Genomic DNA, 22,888 nt, shown 5'->3' with positions numbered 1-22,888 from the left:
AAAAGTTTCATAAATCACGTAAAACATTTGATTTCACATAGCTGTACCCAAAATTCAATTTTACAGCTTTTCAGTTGCTACATATTGGTTACAGAGCTGCCAGAGCACAAAGAGAACGAATCAGATTCTAACACTGAACGTCTGATGTGTAATTACTTCGTTTTTTCATTTAGTAATGCCCGAGCTCAAGTTTACAAGTCAACTGCAGTAAAATTTAGACTGATACGGAAGTAGCTTTGTGTGTTTTATGTCAAATAAATTCTGCCGATATTTTTCACATAGTCATTGCGCTTGGTGGTTGTGTAAGTGTACGTAAATGCCACAGATCATTGCTGCTACAACTACTGTTACTGCACCTAACATGTTTCATACATTAACACAATTGTCCATTTATCATCAGTTTCTCTAGAGACGAAGTAGTTTCTAGATACGAACCGCATTCGGATATAGTGATTTTTTTCCTTACATCGCACGAAACAAAACAAAAAACAAACAAAAAACAGAAAATGTTGCTAACAATAGTTTCCTCCTCACAATAGGTTCTTACTGCGATTTCTGGGAGCTTTCAATAAAACAATCACATTTAAGGTAGTTGGGAATGCGGCAAAAAATTGCAATATTTCTCAGGGATGCATAAAATGAAATTTTAATGTAACTGTTGTTTGTGGCCTTGCTCTATCCAAGACATCGTTATCTTTTGTCACATCTAGAAAGTATACCGCCATGATCATCCTGTTATTAGCTCACGTTCTTAGCATTAACTTACTGCAAGAAACTCAGTATCGTATTGTCGTGTAGTTATTAGGAGCCTAAGTACATGCAAGGGAAGCAATAGCTGATAAGGGAGAGAGAAAGCGTTGTAGCCTATCCACGATGCTGTTCAGACCGAATATCGAGTAAGCAGTAACCGAAACCACAGAGAAATATGGGAACAGAATTAATTTTTAGGAAGAAGAAACGAAGTCTGACAAAATTTTGCTTTCATAGGTAACGAGACTGTGGAGATTAGTTGAATGGAATGGAAAGTGTGTTAAAAAGAGATTATTTAAATAAATGGCGACTGCCGAAGTAGAAAGCATATAAAATGTTGAATCGGCAAAAACAAGAAATGTATTTCTGAAAAAAGACAAATCTTTTAAAATAGAGTATAAATTGAAATATTATGTCTTTTATGAAGGTATTTGTCTGGAGTGCAGCTTTCAACGAAAGCTATGTGTGGACGATGAAAAGCTCAAACAAGAATCATCTTCTGAAATGTCGTGCGACTGTAGAGTGCCGAGGATTACGTAGGTAGATCGGATTATTAATCAACGTGTACTGAATCGAACTGGTGAAAAAAAATAAATTTATGCCAGAACCCTGTTAAAAGGAAGGTTCGACTGATCGACAGAGTCATCAAAGAATGATCTTTTTGGTAATGGAATAAATTGTGTGGGTAGATAGAGACCACGGCTCGAATATTGTAAGCAGGTTCAAAAGAGATGTAGGTTGTACTTGTTATGCAAAGACGTCTGCACAGCATAGACTCGTTTGATGCATCTCTACACCTAGTCTATGCACTGAAGAAAAACATCCACCACCGGTATCGGGACTAGATCAAAATGTTTCAACTGCATCCTAAAAAAAAAAAAAAAAAACGATTCGTTTCTCTCACTGTTTCACGTCGTTACTGAACTGATGTTGCCTGCCCCACAGTTCGCACCTTTTCCGCAGAAATCACTGGAGTCACCTGTTTAGCGTCCGGACACCTGCGGAGCGACAATGGAGGGAGACCAATGGAGCAGTAAATCGCTTCCTCCTCCCTCCCGGTGCGGGAAAAAGTGCGGCGTGCGCGGCGAGGCTGCTGCTGTACCTGATGGATGGAGCCGGCCGCGGCGCAGCGTCCGCGTCGCAGGCTGTCTTTGTACTGAGTCTAAATCTGGAGCAGCCCACTGAATCACACTCCTGCGACCTGCATCCCCGCCGCGCCGCCACTTTTAGCTGAGCCATACAATATGCATTGACCAACTCCCTCCACCCCGAAATGCTCTCTAGCACTCTGCACATCCGCAGAGACAACTCTAATATACATTGGCATGTACATGGCTACTCTGGAAGTCACACTGAAGTGCTAAGCCGAAGGTTCATCGACCCACTTTCACACAAATTCTCTATTGTTCCACCCACTAACAGCATCCGGAAAATATACATTGTGTTACAAAAAGGTACGGCCAAACTTTCAGGAAACATTCCTCACACACAAATAAAGAAAAGATGTCATGTGGACATGTGTCCGGAAACGCTTAATTTCCATGTTAGAGCTCATTTTAGTTTCGTCAGTATGTACTGTACTTCCTCGATTCACCGCCAGTTGGCCCAATTGAAGGAAGGTAATGTTCACATGCGACTCATTACTCGACAGTACTAGCATCAAGCACATCAGTACGTAGCATCAACAGGTTGGTGTTCATCACGAACGTGGTTTTGCAGTCAGTGCAATGTTTACAAATGCGGAGTTGGCAGATGCCCATTTGATGTATGGATTAGCACGGGGCAATAGCCGTAGCGCGGTACGTTTGTATCGAGACAAATTTCCAGAACGAAGGTGTCCCGACAGGAAGACGTTCGAAGCAATTGATCGGCGTCTTACGGAGCACGGAACATTCCAGCCTATGACTCGCGACTGGGGAAGACCTAGAATGACGAGGACACCTGCAATGGACGAGGCAATTCTTCGTGCAGTTGACGATAACCCTAATGTCAGCGTCAGAGAAGTTGCTGCTGTACCAGGTAACGTTGACCAAGTCACTGTATAGAGTGTGCTACGGGAGAACCAGTTGTTTCCGTACCATGTACAGCGTGTGCAGGCACTATCAGCAGCTGATTGGCCTCCACGGGTACACTTCTGCGAATGGTTCATCCAGGAATGTGTCACTCCTCATTTCTGTGCAAATGTTCTCTTTACGGGTGAGGCTTCATTCCAACGTGATCAAATTGTAAACTTTCATAATCAACATGCGTGGGCTGACGAGAATCTGCACGCAATTGTGCAATCAATTCATCAACACAGATTTTCTGTTAACGTTTGGGCAGGCATTGTTGGTGATGTCTTGATTGGGCCCCATGTTCTTCCACCTACGCTCAATGGAGCACGTTATCATGATTTCATACGGGATACTCTACCTGTGCTGCTAGAACATGTGCCTTTACAAAAAATGGTTCAAATGGCTCTGAGCACTATGGGACTTAACTACTGTGGTCATCAGTCCCCTAGAACTTAGAACTACTTAAAGCTAACTAACCTAAGGACATCACACACATCCATGCCCGAGGCAGGATTCGAACCTGCGACCGTAGCAGTCGCGCGGTTCCGGACTGCGCGCCTAGAACCGCTAGACCACCTCGGCCAGCCGTGCCTTTAGAAGTACGACACAACATGTGGTTCATGCACGATGGAGCTCCTGCACATTTCAGTCGAAGTGTTCGTACGCTTCTCAACAACAGATTCGGTGACCGATGGATTGGTAGAGGCGGACCAATTCCATGGCCTCCACGCTCTCCTGACCTCAACCCTCTCGACTTTCATTTATAGGGGTATTTGAAAGCTCTTGTCTATGCAACCCCGGTACGAAATGTAGAGACTCTTCGTGCTCGTATTGTGGAAGGCTGTGATAAAACACGCCATTCTCCAGGGCGTACGACACAACATGTGGTGTGGTGGTGGTGGTGGTGTTGGTAGCGGCAGTGGTTGAGATTTGATTGCATTTTTGAACTGGCTATGGCACAATAAACGAAAATGTTAAACTTAACTATGGAAGATTGGTTTCCTGAAACACTGTCAGTTGCGGATCCATGATAATTTCTTTGCAAGAATGGGCAATATTATAAACAATTTTGAATTGTTTTAATTTCTGGTATTTCACTGTTGCCATACAGCAGTTCATCAAAAACTTTGAACGCGGAATGATAGTTGGAGCTATACTCACGAGAAATTCCATTTTGGCAATCTCTACGAAATTCAATAATACTCAGATATCAACAGTGTCAAGAGTGTGCCGAGAACATCAAAGTTCAGGCATTACATCTCACCAAGGACAACGCTGTGGCCAATGGCTGCCACCTAACGAAGAGAGCACCGGCGTTTGCGAAGACTTGTCAGTGCTGACAGACGAGCAACACTGGGTGAAATGACAGCAGGAACAAATGTGCGACGTACCCGTGAGGACAGAGTGTCGAAATTTTGCGTTAATGGGCTATGGCAGCAGACGACCGACGCAAGTGTTTTTGCCAACAGCACGGCATCACTTGCAGTGCCTCTCCTGGGGTCGCGACCTTATTGGTTGGACCCTTGACAAGTGAGAAACAGCAGTCTGGTCAGAGCTGACGGTAGGTTTCGAATGTGGCTCAGACTCCACCAAGCCATGGACCCAAGTTGTCAGCAAGGCAAGCTGGTGGTGGCTCCATAATGGTGTGTTTACATGGAATGGGCTGGGTCCCCTGATTCAACTGAACCAATCATTGACTGGAAATGGATATTCATGAGGGTATTTTTGATCCGTCGTTTCAGCTACAAAAATGCGTGATTTTTTCAACAGACGCGTTTCGCTTTATTGGGGTAAAAGCATCATCAGTGGTCTGTAATTAAGCTTATTTACATTTTGATTAGCTTATTAGATCGACGAACAGTTCGTTAAGAATAGGTTGATTTGTACTAGCGGTGATTTTTCGGCTGATTTCACGCTTACATCGGGAAATGCCGTCTGCTAGTACATCGTTGTGTTAGACACTGAATTTTCGTCTACTTCTTAGATGTTCTCCAGCACTATGCATTTCTCACAACACACTTTTATGCACACCACTGTATTCTGTTCGTTTTCGTTCTTTAAGTTGTGTTTTGTAGTGCTGCCAACATAACCATTCCATTACTTTGTCTTTGACCTACAAATATAATTTTTAAATTACATTATTGTATGTGTGTAATTCTATTTAAGTAGGTTTGTTTATTTATGTGCAGTGTAGGAGTAGAGAAGGAATAGCGATGGAGATTTTTTTTTGGGGGGGGGGATGGGGAACGGAGTGTGGGTTAGCGGAGAAGGTAAGGAGCGAGGAGTGAAATGAAACTGAGTTGGGAAAGGGGGGGGGGGTTGTGGGAGAGTGGGGGGAGGGGGGTGAAAGATGAAAAAGGCTCTTTTCTTTTTCATGTGATTTCATCAATTATTCTATACAGAGTCTGGTTTCCAATATTTATCTGGTCATTGAGCAACTGTTTATTTTGTGTTAATGCTTTTTGTATGTGGAAATTTTCTTAGAAAGGAAGGAGGTGTCGGTCTTTACTGATTTTTATGATATTCATGTCGTTTTCAATACTGCTTGGTCTATGGTGGTGTTCTTTTCAATGATCCTAAAATGTTGAATTATTTGTACCGTAATTGAATACTCTGATGTGTTCTTTATATCTTGTGTCAAATGTCCTGCCCTCATTCCAATGTATATCTTCTCACAGTCTCTGCAACTGAGCTGAAAGATACCACATAGTTGGTATCTGTCTAGTTTTGATTTTAGTTTTAGGATGTGCTTTTGTATGGAATTGTTTGTTTTGGAAGCAATGTTTATGTCTTGTTTTTTTGAATATGTTTCCTATTTTATGAGTGAATTTGTTGTGGTAGGTCACCGTTTGTCATTTCTTTTGTTGTAGTACAAGTTGTGAGAGTTAGTGTGGTTTGGTTAGTTTCTTCCTTATTTGTCCCTTTATTTTTTGTTTAGTCTGTCTACCATTGTTTCTTTGTGTCCTTTTTTAGTGCTATTTGTTTTATAATGGCTAATTCTTTTTGGTAATTAGAAGTGTTTAGGGGGATCCTGTTCAACCTGTTTAACATTTATCTGCTTGCTGCTTGTTTGTCGTTCTGTGACTGGTTTGAAGTTTCATTTAAGATAATGACACTTATGGGTTTTCTGTGTATGTTGAATATGTGTTTATTACTGTCTTTTCTTGTGGTTATGTCTAAAAAATTGTGTTTTCTTGTTCTTCTTCTATTGTGAACTTGTGTTTTTGTACACAGTATTTGTGTGTCTGTGTACTGTACACAAAAACAATAAAGCGAAACGCGTCTAGTGAAACAAAATCACGCATTTTTGTAGTTGCAACGACGGATCAAAAATACCCTCATGAATTATAAAGCAACTACGCACACTATGGCAACAAAAATGAAGAAAATGGTTATGTTCGGTTGCTTGGAGGCCATATGCAACCGTTCAATTATGGAATTTTTATCAATGATAGAGCGCCATGTCAACAGGCCACAGCCGGCCGGTGTGGCCGTGCGGTTCTAGGCACGTCAGTCTGGAGCCGCGTGACCGCTACGGTCGCAGGTTCGAATCCTGCCTCGGGCATGGATGTGTGGTGATGTCCTTAGGTTAGTTAGGTTTAAGTAGTTCATAAGTCTAGGGGACTGATGACCTCAGAAGTTAAGTCCCATAGTGCTCAGAGCCATTTGAACCATTCAACAGGCCACAAGTGTTCGCCAGTGGTTTGAAGAACATGCTGAACAATTCGAGCGAAAAATCTGGCCACCCAGATAGTCTGACATGAATTCCATCGAACACCTATGGGACGTAATCGAGAGGTCAGTTCGTGCTCAAAATCCTGCACTGCCAACACCATCGCAATTACGTACGGCTATAGAGTCAGCCTGGCTCAATATTTCTGCAGGGGACTTCCAACGATACGTTGTGTTCATACCTCGTCGAGATGCTCCACAACGCCGAGCAAAATCATGTCCGACACCATACTAGGAGGTATCTCATTGCTTTAGTCCCATTAATTCTTTGAATCTGACCTCTATTTTCTTGTAATCCAGTTTGGTAGAGCTCAAAATCCGAGAACCGTTGAGACGAGCGCTTTTTACGCTACCTCCGTCCAGATGGTTGCCAGAAGATATTGGTATGAGGTTTTCGTCGAATGATGTGACTAAGACGCTAGCTTAATGTTAAACGGACATCCTCCTCTTCTCTGTCGACTGATTTCAGTGATTGTGCGGCTGTAGTTGAATTATGTCGGCTCCTTTCACCTGTCTACGATAATTGCCTTGCTTTTGCTTGCATTAGACGGACAGTGTGGCCGAGCGGTTCTAGGCGCTTCAGTCTGGAACCACGCCACCGCTACGGTCGCAGGTTCGAATCCTGCCTCGGGCGTGGATATGTGTGATGTCCTTAGGTTAGCCAGGTTTAAGTAGTTCTAAGTTCTAGGGGACTGATGACCTCATATGTCAAGTCCCATAGTGCTCAGAGCCATTTTTTGCTTACATTGAGGTCAACTACCAGTTGCGTTGGTTATCTGTGGAGTTCGCCTGTACTTCACCATTTTTTTTCTAAGACTTAAAGAATGCCCCGTCTCCACATACCTGTTTTCCTAAATTAGTACTTTATTAAGCACTACTAGCTGGTCAAGAGCACAGCTCATTGTCAATTGTCCAACGGATGTGATGCATCACCGTCGGAACGTATAACACAGTGCATAGTATGCAATTTCCGGTTCACATTACTTAGCAGGACGATGTCCCCACATTCACTGTACACGTGAGTATGAACACACACTCGACACAGCTAATCGTACTTCATTAAGTACTGTACTACTATAAACTGACAGTCTGGTGGAAACGCTTTCTTTAAATCTATGGCGGCTATTGTGTCCACACAGATGAAGTCATTCGAATTTTCTAAACCTAGCACTCTTCCTGTCCGCCTCATAGAACTAAAATATAGCGTATTTCTCAAAACTCTGTTATAATCGCGGAACGATTTACGTAAATTAAACTTAAAACCCTATTTGCTGTCTTCCCATGACAGCAGTAATGTGAAATGTGACATTTGGGGAGCACGGTATTGGCGCCGAGGGTTGTTTTTATCCCTATGCGGCATTCAAGCTGTTTGTGTAATAGTATGAAACAATGAGCGTATCAGGAAATGACATCATCGCAAGAATTTCCTTTGATGTTGGAACTATTCAGGACATCAGTGGTGCTTGGAGTGACAACTACACTTAGTACTCCGACGTTATTCTGTATGCACTGAAGCTGATGGTCTCTTCACCAACTGACAGCTTCATCCGTTCGCATCATCCCAACCTATCCTTCATACACTAATGTAAATTTTCTCTTAGCAGTACACAAGTTGACATCAGTGTTCATGTGACCGTATTACAGCTGTGTTTCCACAGCTGTTCGCTCGGATTCATGTTTACGGTCGAGCACACAACAGTGTCTACATTACTTTAGCTGAGAGCCGGGACGGTTTTGCAATCAAGGCTACAGCCAATCTCCTTCCCCATTCTTGTTCAATTATAGCTTGCCCTCTGTAACCAACGGCAGCGATGTCGACAACTTCACAACATGAACTGAGAGTGGCCTTTGTATCACACAACAGCTGCGTCCACATACAACATAATGGAACTCTATTAAATATTTTAGCCTCTTCCCGAATAGTTATACAATCAGCAGTACACTGTTTAAGTGTCTGAACTCTCACTCTAAAAGTAAAAGGAATTCGAAATAAATTCGCTGAATGTGAATAACTCTGCCTCACCGACACTACAATATGGTATAGGGATGTAGGCAATGTAATATGTAGCAGTTTGGGTCGGTCAGGGAGGCATGCACAGTTAGCCAATGGTATAGGCGACTGCTCGCGATAAGCGGGAAATACGGCTTTTAGTCACAGGCCGGCACAGATTTTCGTACGTCACTAATAGGTGGTAGATCTATACCCAACACAGCTGAGGCCAAGTATTTCACATTCAGCGGATTTATTTCGACTTGATTTCGGACGGCTGTCTACCGTCATGAATGTCTGTTCATCCAGACAAGTAAGTAAAACGTCGAAGGGATTTAAAACTACAATTTAACAAGGAATTCAAACTCAACGTTAAGTTATTGCCAGAAACAAATTGTAGGACCAACCTGGGAAGTAATACCCAATACAATGAACTTAATATCTGATAACAAGCAATAATAGATTCTTTTGGTCCAGTACAGTTTGGTTCGCGATGCAAAGAGACGTGCGACCAAATTTGTAATAATATAGGATATTGTTTTTGGTTGTCTCTAATACAAGCTGCTGCTGTTTTGGTCATCAGTCCGACGCCTGATCAAACACATTCCTTGATACTAATCTGTCTTGGGCAAGTATTTTTCGTATCTGTGTAACTACTGCACACTACTTCCATTTTAACTTAATTATATTTGTCACGCCTGGGACATCACCTGCAATGTTCATCCCCACTCTAGTCTCCACTTCCAAATTCATTACACCTTGTTGACTTCCTAACAAATTTGTATTTGATGTTTAAACTTTTTTTCCAGGCAAGCTTCTTTTGTTATTTCCAATATACATTTTGCATCTACTTTACTGTGCCCCCTGTCAGCTATTTTGCAGGTCGAATAGTGAAACTCGTGTAATACTGTCAGAGTCTCATTTCCTAGTTAAATTCCTTCAGCATCATTTGATGTAACTGGACTGATTTTCATTGCTCTTGTTTTGCTTTTATTTATGTTCATCCAATAACATATTTTCAGGACACTACGCATTCCGTCCAGTGGATCGTCTCCGTCTTTTGCCGTCTCTAACAGAATTACTAAGTCACTGACAATTCGCGAAGTTTTAAGTTCTTCTCTCTAAACTTTGCTCCTTTTCCAAATTTTTCCTTGGTTTCATTTAACATTTGCTTCGTGTACCGTTTGAGAAACACGGGGATAAGTTGCAATCCTGACTCATTTGATTCTGCATTACTGTCTCGCTTTCATGTCGTATATGTTGTTCCTAAAGAGGGGCAACCGTCTGTGTAATTGAAAAATCTGACCTTTTAACACTAGCCAAGAAGGCCTTTGTATTCTGCTACTTTGGCAAGGCTGAAATAAAGAGTAAACGACAGCCTTTATAAACTTTTTATATTAAAAAAGAAGACTCACCACGAAGGAATTATCCTAATGGGACGGAAATCTGTAGATATGATGTACTTGAACAGAGAAACAATCACAATTTCAGAAAAAATGGATGATTTTTTCCAAGAGAAAAAGCTTCACAAGTGCAATTGGTGCGTTAGATCTTCAAAATCCTAAGATAGTTGGAGGGTTGTAATGTCCCCACAGAAAATACCCTCTACCACGCACCAATTAATCATTGTCAATCAAACCATCCACATTCATTCACTTTGGAAAAGTATCTGATCTGATTTTCTCGTAACATATGCGGCGACAGCTCGACGACGCCAAAGTATTTTCTAGTGCGTTTATTCTCTGAAATAACAGATGCATATATGCATTCTCCATGGTTGTTAGAGGGGTCACTACGACAGCTTCTGTAGTATCTGTTGAGGGATTGACGTGTTTCTGAGAGATACATATTTTGCTTTTCTTCTCGCTAAAGCAAGCCAATTAACATTTGTGCCGCTAGCGGTTTGTTTGAAGAGAAAGAGGCTGTAAACGGAAAATAATTAAGACGTGGAATCACCGGAGATCTGGACATGTTATGGAGATGGATTGAATACACAATGTCCTTCATAAATAAGGTTTGTGACTTTTTTGTTCTGGAGTGAATGAACGAATGAGTTTTTTTCTGAATTATTTGATGATCACGTTGGCCCTGTAATTAGTGGGGAAGTTTCAGCTGTGTCGAAGAGAGCCTGCAATCACTGAGTGTGTTAAATCGTCCAAAAAGGCTTCGTACACATCTGGAATTCGCAATCTTTCGTAAAAGGAACAAATTGTCCACACGATTGATTCTCCCGACTGAATGCAGTGTTTAACAGTAATAATAAATGTAAAGATCTCTTACAGCAAGCCAGCCGCTGATTACCAAGACGAAGGACTCCACCAAAGATTCTATTTCGCTGATTTCACGTAATGAAATATTATATTAAAAACTGTACATAGATAAAGGAGAGAAAGAGAGAGAGCGAATGAAAATAGAGAAAATACTAATAATCCTCCATTAGTCTAACTTTTCGCCTGTCTTATCACGGATCAGCCGACAAATGGGAGGCCCTTACTTTACTGTATAGATTTGTGTGTGAAGGTGAAGGGATCTTAAAGGCAACAGATACACGTCTATACAGACAAGACATTACACAAAGTTAGCGGCTAGCTGCATTCATCATATATTCTTACATGAAGAGACGGCAACTTATTATCTTTAACATTTAAAAGAAATGTTAAAGGGTCCTGCCCTTAATGCTCCAAACGTTGTCAATTGGGGGGGAGTTGCGCGACCTTTCTGGCCAGAGTTCGGTTTGGCTAACACGCAGACTAGCGGTAGGAGCTCTCTCAGTTTGCGGGCGAACATTATCTCATTGAATTTGAAGTCCCGGATGGCTTGCCATGAAGGGCAACAAAACGGGGCGTAGGATACAGTCGTCGTGCTGTAGGATGACAACCAAAGGGGTCCTGCTATGATAAGAAATCGGACCCCAGACCATCATTCCTGGTTGTCTGGCGGTATGTCGGTCGACTGTCAGGTTGATTTCCTATCGCTGTACGAGGCGTCTCCAGACACGTCTTCGGCCTGGAATCTGATTGACTGGAACAAAATTGTCTTCAGTGACGAGTCCCGCTTCGGATTCAGCCCCGATGATCAGTGAAGCCATGTCTGGACACGCCTCGGACAGCAGTGAGATACCACCCTGCCCGTCGCCCGCTATACTGCCAGACAGCCTGGAGTGATTGTCTGGGCCACCACTTCGTTTCATAGCAGGACCACTTTGGTTGTCATCTACGACAACCTTACAGCAATGCGGTACACCGACGATATTCCACGCGGCGTTTTGTTAATCCTTATGGCAAGCCATCCTGGGCTTAGATTTCAGCAAGATAATACCCGCCTGTACACGGCGAGAGTTTCTGCTGTTTGTTTTCGCACTTGGTCACCAAGGTCGCTGGACCTCTCCCCAGATGAGTACGTTTGGAGCATCATGTGCAGGGACCTCCAACTAGACGGGACTTTGACGATCTAACGCGCCAATTGGACAGAAATTGGCACGATATGCCTCAGAAGGACAGCCAACAACTATCAATCAATCTCAAGCTGAGTAACTGCTTGCAAAAGGGCTAGAGGTGGACCGATGTGTTACGGACTTGCTCAGTTTGCGAAACGCTCGATCTTTAACAGGTCATCCAATTTTTTCTGAAACTGATAATTTGTTTGCCTGCTCATGTACATCATATCTGCCGATTTCCGTCCCATTCACGTAATTCCCTCGTGGTGCGTCTTTTTCTGTGTCTTAGAGTATTTCCCAATGTCACGCAACATTGCTAAATGATTCAATGATGCTGGAATCCTCCTCGGTAAATACCCAGTTTGTACATACGAGGGTCACTCCAAAGAAATGCACACTATTTTTGTAAAAATATAGTTTTCATTCTGCATGTGTGAAAGTTTTGTCGCGCGGGATTAGCCGAGCGGTCTGAGGCGCTGCAGTCATGGACTGTGCAATTGGTCCCGGCGGAGGTTCGAGTCCTCCCTCGGGCGCGCGCGCATGCGTGTGTGTGTGTGTGTGTGTGTGTGTGTGTGTGTGTGTGTGTGTGTGTGTGTGTCCTTAGTATGATTTCGGTTAAGTAGTGTGTAAGCTTAGGGACTGATGACCTTAGCAGTAAAGTCCCATAAGATTTCACACACATTTGAACATTTTTTTTGGAAAGTTTTACAGTGTGTAGTTACATCATTCCCGCTTGTTTTCAAACTTAGTTCAACCTGTTCCCGTGAGTGGCGCCGTCACAGCATGTCATCAAGATGGCTGTTACACTTGACGTTCGTCAGAAGCAACGTGCTGTCATAAAACTCGTGTGCTGTGAAAAACGAGACAGTGGGGAAACATCCACAAGAGGTTGAAAAAGGTGTATGGAGATGCTGCTGTCGATCGCAGTACAGTTAGTCGGTGCGCAAGAAGGTTACGTGATGAAAGCGGGCACGGCAATATTGAGGATTGTCCTCGCAGCGGCAGGCCTCGTACTGCACACAATCCAGACAAATGTGCGGTGTGTTTAACGAATTGGTGACTGCTGACAGACGCATCACAGTGAACGAATTGTTACGCTACGTTGGGATAGGAGAGGAAGTGTTTGCAGAATACTGAAAGTGTTGGCGTTAAAAAAGGTTTGTGTCAGGTGGGTTCCCAGGATGTTGACAGTGGCTCACAAAGAAACAAGAAAAACGGTAAGCAGCAAACTTTTGGAACTGTACGAGAATGGTGGAGATGAATTTCTTGGAAGAATTGTGACAGATGATGAAACATGGCTCCATCATTTTGAAGATGATGACTCCATTTGTGCACGCTGCCAAACACTGGCTCCAACAGGTTGGTCCAGAATTTTACCGTGCGGGTATACAGGCGCTGGTTCCAAGATAGCGTAAGGCAGTTGAGAGAGATGGAAATTATGTGGAGAAATGAAAATATTGTTCCTAAAGGATGTATCTACACACTGTAAAACTTTCAAACATGTAGAATGAAAGATGGATTTTAAAAAAAGTGTGCATTTCTTTTGGAGTGACCCTCGTAGTTCCCCAGTCTGGTCTCCAGGCGGCAACTATTCCATAGTAGGTTATTATAAAACATAGATTTGGCGTGTTACGTGTTGGACGGTGGAAAAGTTAGATACCTTAATCGTGCAGGCAGGCTAAGATACCTTTACACGAGAAATAGATATGCTGCAGTTGGTATAGTGGAACTGATGATGTACGGTAGGGAAGGAAGGAAGGAAGGAAGGAAGGAAGGAAGGAAGGAAGATTAGCGTCTAAATTCGCGGCTACGACGGGGTCATTAAGGACGCAGGACCTGCTCATATTAGGGAAGGAAACCGGCCGTGCCCATTCAAGGAAACCATCCATGCATCTGCGTTAAGCAATTTACGGAAATCACGGAAAACCTAATGCTTGGTGGCCGTACGGGGATCTGCGCCTTCGTCCTTCCGAATGCGAGTCCAGTGAGCTGATCACTGCGCCACGTCTCTTGATAAGGGTGATAGCAGGAAGAACTCAATTCTGGTAACATGAGTACAGGGATATCAACTAAAGATGAGAGAAATAACGCACGAGTAGGATTTCTATTGCATAGGAAAACACGTATGCGTGAACAGCTACAAACAGTACACTGAAGACTTCATTGTAGCCAAGATGCTCAGAAAAGCGAGACACGCCACAATAGTGGATGTGTGTGTGTGCGCCTTCCAACTCCGCAGATGAAGATACTAATAAATGAATGAGAGGAAGATGTACAGAAAACTGCAAGGTTTCGTTTTTCGGTGCGTCGTTGCCCCTGGCAATGCTGGGCATGTGCTTAACCGCGGAATGCCGCTATGAATGAAGCCAATGGAGTCTGTGAGTCATGCGGTGCGGGCTGACTGACAAGCGGAGGTGGTTCGGCGCCCACGGCCGGCCTATTCTGAGTGGCTGAGCCAACGGCTACAATGCCAGCGAAAGACGACACTCCCCTGACATTCCTTCTACCTACCTAGTCTGCAGTTTATGGGATCTCAGCACTTACATTCTCGTATTCTCAGTTACTTTTTCGAGCTCCCACCTGGCACTGGGAACACTGAACAGTATACTATCATTGTGCCAGTTCCCTAAACACACACTGCTTGAATACTGCTCAGCAGTGTGGGATCCGTACCAGATAGGGTTGATAGAAGATATAGAGAAGATCCAACGGAGAGCAACGCGCTTCGTTACAGGATCATTTAGTAATCGCGAAAGCGTTACGGAGATGATAGATAAACTCCAGTGGAAGACTCTGCAGGAGAGACGCTCAGTAGCTCGGTACGGGCTTTTGTCAAAGTTTCGAGAACATACCTTCACCGAAGAGTCAAGCAGTATATTGCTCCCTCCTACGTATATCCCGCGAAGAGACCATGAGGATAAAATCAGAGAGATTAGAGCCCACACAGAGGCATACCGACAATCCTTCTTTCCACGAACAATAGGCGACTGGAATAGAAGGGAGAACCGATAGAGGTACTCAAGGTACCCTCCGCCACACACCGTCAGGTGGCTTGCGGAGTATGGATGTAGATGTAGAAGTACAGTATTTTAAATCCCTGGGCAACGACCGTTTAGAGATATTAACATGACTTATCGACTGAAGGTGCGCGTCACCACCAGTTAACGCGTCGTGACCAAGCGAGGTGGGGCAGTGGTTAGGAAACTCAGGTACTCGGCAAGGACGAAGTTTTAATTCCCGTGTGGTCATTCTGATCATCTCAGTCTCTTTAGACGAATTCTGGAATACTTTTTTGTACTGTCCATGGCTCTTTTCTCCCGCAACCTTCTCGTTCCTACTTCGCGAGGACACCTTTTCTCTGTCTCACCGAAAGTTGTCTCGGAGGGACAAATTCCTAAACATTCATTAAAAGTATCTGCGGAGGTGATGCAAGAATGCACGGCAAGTCCGAGGATTTTTTCGGTGACAGGTGAACCTGTGACTAGGTTAACACGTTTAAAAATGGTCGATTGTTGTTAACCGATGACCAGCATTCTGGACGGTGGTCAACTGGCACGGCGCCATAGAATGTTGTTGAAATGTAGATGGCTAACAGTGATCTCTTGTCGCGAAGTGGCTGGACCTCTCACACCGAACGCCGCCCCATTTTACGGATGATGCTTCTTTGCCTAGACTTCTTGGCCAATAACGTATGAGGTGACTGGGTCTCCCCTCTTGAGTGCCAAACTGTTTGTTCGTTGCAGTGCTATGCATGGCTGAAATCGTGCAGTGTTTGAAGATAAATTGACAAATTTACACACACTACTCGAAAAAGGATTTATGCGAGGAGCGTTCAATAAGTAATTAAACACTTTTTTTCTGTCAATTTCGGTTCACAAAATGCAGAATTTTTTGTGGGAAATCGTAAAAATTTTTGTTTCAAGCCCTGTAAGTTTAATGAAGTTCCAATAGTTGGTGGTTCTATACATGGCCTTCGAAATTCTGTCGGTAAAGGGGGTGTGTTCAAAGTGGTTCAAATGGCTCTGAGCACTATGGGACTTAACATCTGAGGTCATCAGTTCCTTAGACTTATGAACTACTTAAACCTACCTAACCTAAGGACAGCACACACATCCATGCCCGAGGCAGGATTCGAACCTGCGACCGTAGCAGCAGCGCGGCTCGGGAAGGAAGCGCCTAGAACCGCTCGGTCACAACGGCCGTCGAGGTGCGTTCCAAGCAGACAACCATCATTGAGGTTTTTTTCTGCGGAAAACAAGAGCATCGCAGATATTCATAGGCGCTTACAGCACGTCTACGGAGACCTGACAGTGAAGGAAAGCACGGTGCGTCATTGGCGACGGGTCTGTCATAATCGAAACAAGGTCGTGCAGACCTGCCCGATCTCCCGCTTGTCGGTCGGCCGCTCATAGCTGTGACACTCCTTGAACACTTTTCGCCAGGCGGCAGGAATCGTCAGGCTGCTCTCTGTTCGCATCCTCTGCTCTAAGCATGCTTCGGACCCATTGAAAATTTCAGTGGAATTCTCCTGTCGCACTCTATGACCCCCGGAGAGCCGCCGTTTAAGAGCGGGGCAGGCTTTAGCAGTTTTTTCTGTACCAGCTTGTGGACAGCACGACGAACAGGATCTAAGCATGTTACAACGCACGAGATGGAGTAACAACGAAATATTCATTGTTTCTTACCAGCTATTTTGATTTCGTAGAGGTGCAGTTTCGAAAGGACTGCATTTTTTTCGGTTACCGTTTTATTTTTATTTCACAGTAAACCTATTTTTATAAGGCTTATTCTGTCATTCCTAGTACCCTCGAGACTAAGCCATACAGGTTCGCAGATATTCAGGTCGGGCGAAGCGCTTTTTGAACGGTTTGTATTAGTCATACCCTATGGCGAAGCTGCAACGCTTATAATTCTTTCATCCGCTCCTTCGAAATGTCTACGGTAGCGATAAACGGCGTAATCTCCATGCTGTATGAGAAACTACAGCATTTGAACTGAGTTGCATGGAAAAGAATGAAGTGATTATCAGCAGAACTTTCATTTTTTAACAACAGAAGGTGTCCTGAAAACAAGTGTTTCGTGAGAGTCTTAAATGTCTTAGTAGGGCTCCGTTACAAGAGCGTCGCGTGAAACTCACGTAGAGATTACAGTGTCCTAGGCAGAAAAACGTGCGCAAGAAGAAAGCGAGACTATCTGCTTCATCTTCAAAGCTATCTTCGTCGTGTCAGGGACGCTCTTGTCGCCATGTCTCTAACATCTCATCTCCGCAGACTCCCTCCTGCCCATCGTGCGAGCAGAAGCCACGATGTGTGCCGCGTTGCCCACCGTGGCGCAGCGACGGAGAAGCTGTTGCGTGGCTGAAGAATGTTGCTTCGCTCGCCTGTCGCCCACTTATTGCTGGAAACAGCTTACACACGCTATGCCTTAGCTGTATGAATTCCCGTCTATTTCTTTGGGGCGCGAAGGTGCTGCAAGTGTACTTCCTGTTGTCCTGGTAAAAACTGAGATCTGGACCTTCGTTCTACAGTCTTCGCAGAACATAGTTTCACGCTGACAAGGGGAGGCCGCCAATTGCGAAATTCAGATTCGATTCATACTGCGCATAATAAAACCTCATGGCCAGAGGTGTAATGTGGCAAAGCACCAAGATGCACTTTTCAGCCGTTGTCGTTATGTGCAGTGTGAATCGAATCTGAATTTCACAATTGGCGGCCTCCCCTTGTGAGTGTATTACATCTATTGGTAACTTTGCGACATTTCAGCTTTTCTTAACGAACCGAAAAAAATACACTACTGGCCATTAAAATTGATACACCGCGAGGATGACGTGCTACACACGCGAAATTTGACAGACAGGAAGACGATGCTGTGATATGCAAATGATTAGCTTTTCAGAGCATTCACGTGCCGACATGAGGATAGTTTCAAAACCGATTTCTCATACACAAAAAGCAGTTGGCCGGCGTTGCCTGGTGAAACGTTGTCGTGATGCCTCGTGAGGAGGAGAAATGCGTACCACCACGTTTCCGACTTTGATAAAGGTCGGATTGTAGCCTATCGCGATTTCGATTTATCGTATCGCGACACTACTGCTCGCGTTGGTCCAGATCCAATGACTGTTAGCAGAATATGGAATCGGTGGGTTTAGGAGGATAATACGGAACGCCATGCTGGATCCCAACGGCCTCGTATCACTAGCAGTCGAGATGACAGGCATCTTATCCGCATGGCTGAAACGGATCGTGCAGCCACGTCTCGATCCCTGAGTCAACCGATGGGGACGTTTGCAAGACAACAACCATCTGCACGAACAGTCCGACGACGTTTGCAGCAGCATGGTCTATCAGCTCTGAGATCATGGCTGCGGTTACCCTTGACGCTACATCACAGGCAGGAGCGCCTGCGATGGTGTACTCAACGACGAACCCGGTTGCACGAATGGCAAAACGTCATTTTTTCGGATGAATCCAGGTTCTGTTTACAGCATCATGATGGTCACATCCGTGTTTGGCGACATCTCGGTGAACGCACATTGGAAGCGCGTATTCGTCATCACCATACTGGCGTATCACCCGGCGTGATGGTAAGTGGGTGCCATCGGTTACACGTATCGGTCACCTCTTGTTCGCACTGACGGCACTTTGAACAGTGGACGTTACATTTCAGATGTGTTACGATCCGTGGCTCTACCCTTCAATCGGTCCCTGCGAAACCCTACATTTCAGCAGGATAATGCACGAGCGCATGTTGCAGGTCCTGTACGGGCCTTTCTGGATACAGAAAATGTTCGACTGCTGGCCTGGCCAGCACATTCTCCAGATCTCTCTCCAATTGAAAACGTCAGTGATGGTCGAGCAACTGGCTCGGCACAATACGCCAGTCACTACTCTTGATGAATTAATATATTTGCCCAATGAATACCCGTTCATCATCTGCATTTCTTCTTGGTGTAGCAATTTTAATGGCCAGTAGTGTATTTAGGACAGAGTTAACATGTAATTCATATCGCAGTAAATAACTCTGCATCCCTCCCCGGGCAAGTCTGGAGATGGGAATTAGTGCCACCCTCCTGATCTGAACAGGGTTCTCCAGGTGTAGAGGTATCTCTCTAGGGTGCTTTACGTAAATTTGTGCGACTTGCAGTCCGTCATATGGTGAGTGACGGAATGTATACAGCGAACGATTACCATCCCCCTCCGTCAAAATTCCGAGTCTAGTAGCAGATGATTAATTACTTCCCTGTATGTCACAATATCTCTACATACGCCGTCATGGCGTCTCGCTCATGCAGGAAAGACTGTAAGACATATTAAAATAGTTAGCTGCGTCAGTCATTTTTTTATTAATGTCCACGATGCATTTAGACGGTTTGACCCTCGTCCTCATGTGTTTATAGCGACTTGCATGTATGTTACTGTTTTCTTCAGCCGGCCGTCTGGTTTACGTTCTGTTTCGAAACAGATGATTGGTTGATGAGACAGTGACACACATACATGCATCTGAGGACGAGGGTGCAAGCCCTCGAATCCCATCGCGTATATTAAAAAACGTTACTGACGCAATAACTTACTTTCTCTTGTATGCTACCTTGGTCATTGGAGAGGTTTGTCGAAGGAAGTAAGTTCTGTGCTTCGTCTTGCAACATTCCTTCTCGTAATTTTCAGAGGGAGCCTTTCCGTAAAATGCAGCATCATCTTGTTGCAGCTTTCACTGGTATTTCTTAAGCACTTACGTGGCGCTCCAGCGCTGGCTAAACGGATCCGTAACGATTGTGCTGCTTTTCTTCCTCCCCTTCTCTCTCTCTCTCTCTCTCTCTCTCTCTCTCTCTCTCTCTCTCTCTCCCCCCCCCCCCCTCCCTCCCCACTCCTAATCAGCACTCTTAAGAGTCCCACACTGACAGTACTGAAGAATCGGTCGAACCATAACAGCTTTTTACCTTTTTTGTGAGCGACCTTCATCAATAGAGCATTTACCTTCCCCACAACTGGATTTGTGTAACTGTTTCATATTAATTACGTCGAGTTTCTTATATCTAGACATTTCACGTTGCGTCTGGGCCCAGTGACTGATGCGCTCAAAAACGAAGCTGGATTATTTTGGAAAATTTAGTGTCTTTGGCCATGGAGGCTGCAAGCGGAAGCACACAGTTTACTTAGAAGTTAAATATGTACACCTTAAATGACTCAAAGTACTCTTAAACCACTACGTCTATTACCATATAATAACTTCACATTCGTATTACGCGCGTGTAGTAATAATTAACACCAAATGAAAATTTCAATAAAAGTTTTGCGTCACGCCTATATGAAATACAGAAAGGAATTAAAAGCATTAATTACCACCAGGCACTGACATATTACCCTTACTAGGCACATGCGCTGACTACTATGCCATCCAGACCCAGTGTTCACCACATGCCCGAAAGAACGAACACCATTTTGATCTGGCAGCCACTATGAATCGAGGCAAAAATCCCGGTGTAGTACAAATTTTTAACTTGTCCCATTGATATAACTTGCCCCATTGATATTGATTCACAGCGGCTGCAGGATCGGAAAGTATTTTTTTTTTTACAAACTAACATCTTAAAGTAGGTTGGTATGGGTTAATAGCGACTAAATACCAATAGTTTCACAGGGTGCTATAGATACAAAGTAGGAATTAACTACGTACTCTGTTGTCCGACTACTATGAAGTACTAACAGTTATTACAGAAGAAAAAAAGTAATGTTTCCTGTCCTGTGGTAATACGAGCACCCTCTAGCAGTTTTTCCCCGATTGAACTAACAGCCCAGATCACATAATACTCTTTTTATTGCGTGATCTGGAATAACAGCTCATACTCTTAGTAAACAAGTTGTTTTAAGGAAAGTTTTAGAGAGCTGCAAACAACGATTTCGCGAACCTTCTGCAAGAATGTACAGTTTGCTCGAGTATCATGTCGTTTTTGGAAACTCAGAATCTACTATGTAGGAATCAACATGGATTCCGGAAACAGCGATCGTGTGAAACCCAACTCGCATTATTTGTTCATGAAACCCAGAAAATATTAGATACAGGCTCCCAGGTAGATGCCATTTTCCTTGACTTCCGGAAGGCGTTCGATACAGTTCCGCACTGTCGCCTGATAAACAAAGTAAGAGCCTACGGAATATCAGACCAGCTGTGTGGCTGGATTGAAGAGTTTTTAGCAAACAGAACACAGCATGTTGTTCTCAATGGAGAGACATCTACAGACGTTAAAGTAACCTCTGGCGTGCCACAGGGGAGTGTTATGGGACCATTGCTTTTCACAATATATATAAATGACCTAGTAGATAGTGTCGGAAGTTCCATGCGGCTTTTCGCGGATGATGCTGTAGTATACAGAGAAGTTGCAGCATTAGAAAATTGTAGCGAAATGCAGGAAGATCTGCAGCGGATAGGCACTTGGTGCAGGGAGTGGCAACTGACCCTTAACATAGACAAATGTAATGTATTGCGAATACATAGAAAGAAGGATCCTTTATTGTATGATTATATGATAGCGGAACAAACACTGGTAGCAGTTACTTCTGTAAAATATCTGGGAGTATGCGTGCGGAACGATTTGAAGTGGAATGATCATATAAAATTAATTGTTGGTAAGGCGGGTACCAGGTTGAGATTCATTGGGAGAGTCCTTAGAAAATGTAGTCCATCAACAAAGGAGGTGGCTTACAAAACACTCGTTCGACCTATACTTGAGTATTGCTCATCAGTGTGGGATCCGTACCAGATCGGGTTGACGGAGGAGATAGAGAAGATCCAAAGAAGAGCGGCGCGTTTCGTCACAGGGTTATTTGGTAACCGTGATAGCGTTACGGAGATGTTTAACAAACTCAAGTGGCAGACTCTGCAAGAGAGGCGCTCTGCATCGCGGTGTAGCTTGCTCGCCAGGTTTCGAGAGGGTGCGTTTCTGGATGAGGTATCGAATACATTGCTTCCCCCTACTTATACCTCCCGAGGAGATCACGAATGTAAAATTAGAGAGATTAGAGCGCGCACAGAGGCTTTCAGACAGTCGTTCTTCCCGCGAACCATACGCGACTGGAACAGGAAAGGGAGATAATGACAGTGGCACGTAAAGTGCCCTCCGCCACACACCGTTGGGTGGCTTGCGGAGTATAAATGTAGATGTAGATGTAGATGTTTAGCTTCCGTTGAAGGAAATCTTAAAGGAAATTAGCGAAGAGTGGACGAAGCCTCATACACCGATGTCAGGTATATTTCAAGTGTGTGCAACTATACAGTGAGACTGAGGATGCTTCTCATTTTCTGCCTCTCGGCTTACGATGTTGTAAGCAGAGTTAATACACCACGAGAAACCAGATACGTTTCTTCACGTCCTGCGTCAACGTTTCTGCTGCTACTGACTTCGAACCGCACTCTTTGCTGACAGACATAACAAATCTTGCTGAAGATTCTCTTCCAGGAAACACACTCAGTTTAAAGCCCATATTTTTGAGCTGTGAAACAGACCGAGCGCATGCCAGTAGTAGATGCCATGTCAACAAGTGCTTGTTTTGAAAACACCGGTTGTTTGCTTGGTAAACAGACAATGTATCTACACATAAGCTGTGTGATTTTTGGTTGATACAATTTGCACTTCTATGGTGCAAAATCTTTCTTGCGAAGGTTTTGTTACGTCAGAGACTTAATAAACCGACTAATAACCACTCTACGACAGTTACTCGGAAAGATGCAAGTCTGACTGAGACTAAAGAAAAAGCTATTTCTTCGCAGTAGACTCGTCTGCATAACGTGCTGCTGAAAAGCCACATACTGGTCTTTGTCCACTGGTTTCTGTACTGTACGAATAGTAGCGTTACTTGCAGTGACGGTTGGAGAAAGAACGGCTCTGAGAAGTTTTTGTCGTAAAATTTCCCTGCAGGACTGGCAGTGGAT

General features: G+C 44.0%; 1 protein-coding gene across 1 annotated transcript in view; it reads right to left on the bottom strand.

Moving 5' to 3' along the window:
* Positions 1-1,967, bottom strand: part of LOC126184904 (uncharacterized) — a 174,598-nt gene extending 172,631 nt beyond the window's left edge. The window contains exon 1 of the mRNA XM_049927555.1: positions 1,853-1,967. The gene's annotated coding sequence lies outside the window, so the exon portion shown is untranslated. The remainder of the gene's footprint in view (positions 1-1,852) is intronic.
* Between the last annotated feature and the right edge of the window lie 20,921 nt (positions 1,968-22,888).

Source organism: Schistocerca cancellata, chromosome 4 (assembly GCF_023864275.1).
Source record: "Schistocerca cancellata isolate TAMUIC-IGC-003103 chromosome 4, iqSchCanc2.1, whole genome shotgun sequence".
NCBI lineage: Eukaryota > Metazoa > Arthropoda > Insecta > Orthoptera > Acrididae > Schistocerca > Schistocerca cancellata.
The sequence above is the reverse complement of the archived record's forward strand: the minus strand, read 5'-3'. Positions and strand labels throughout refer to the sequence as shown.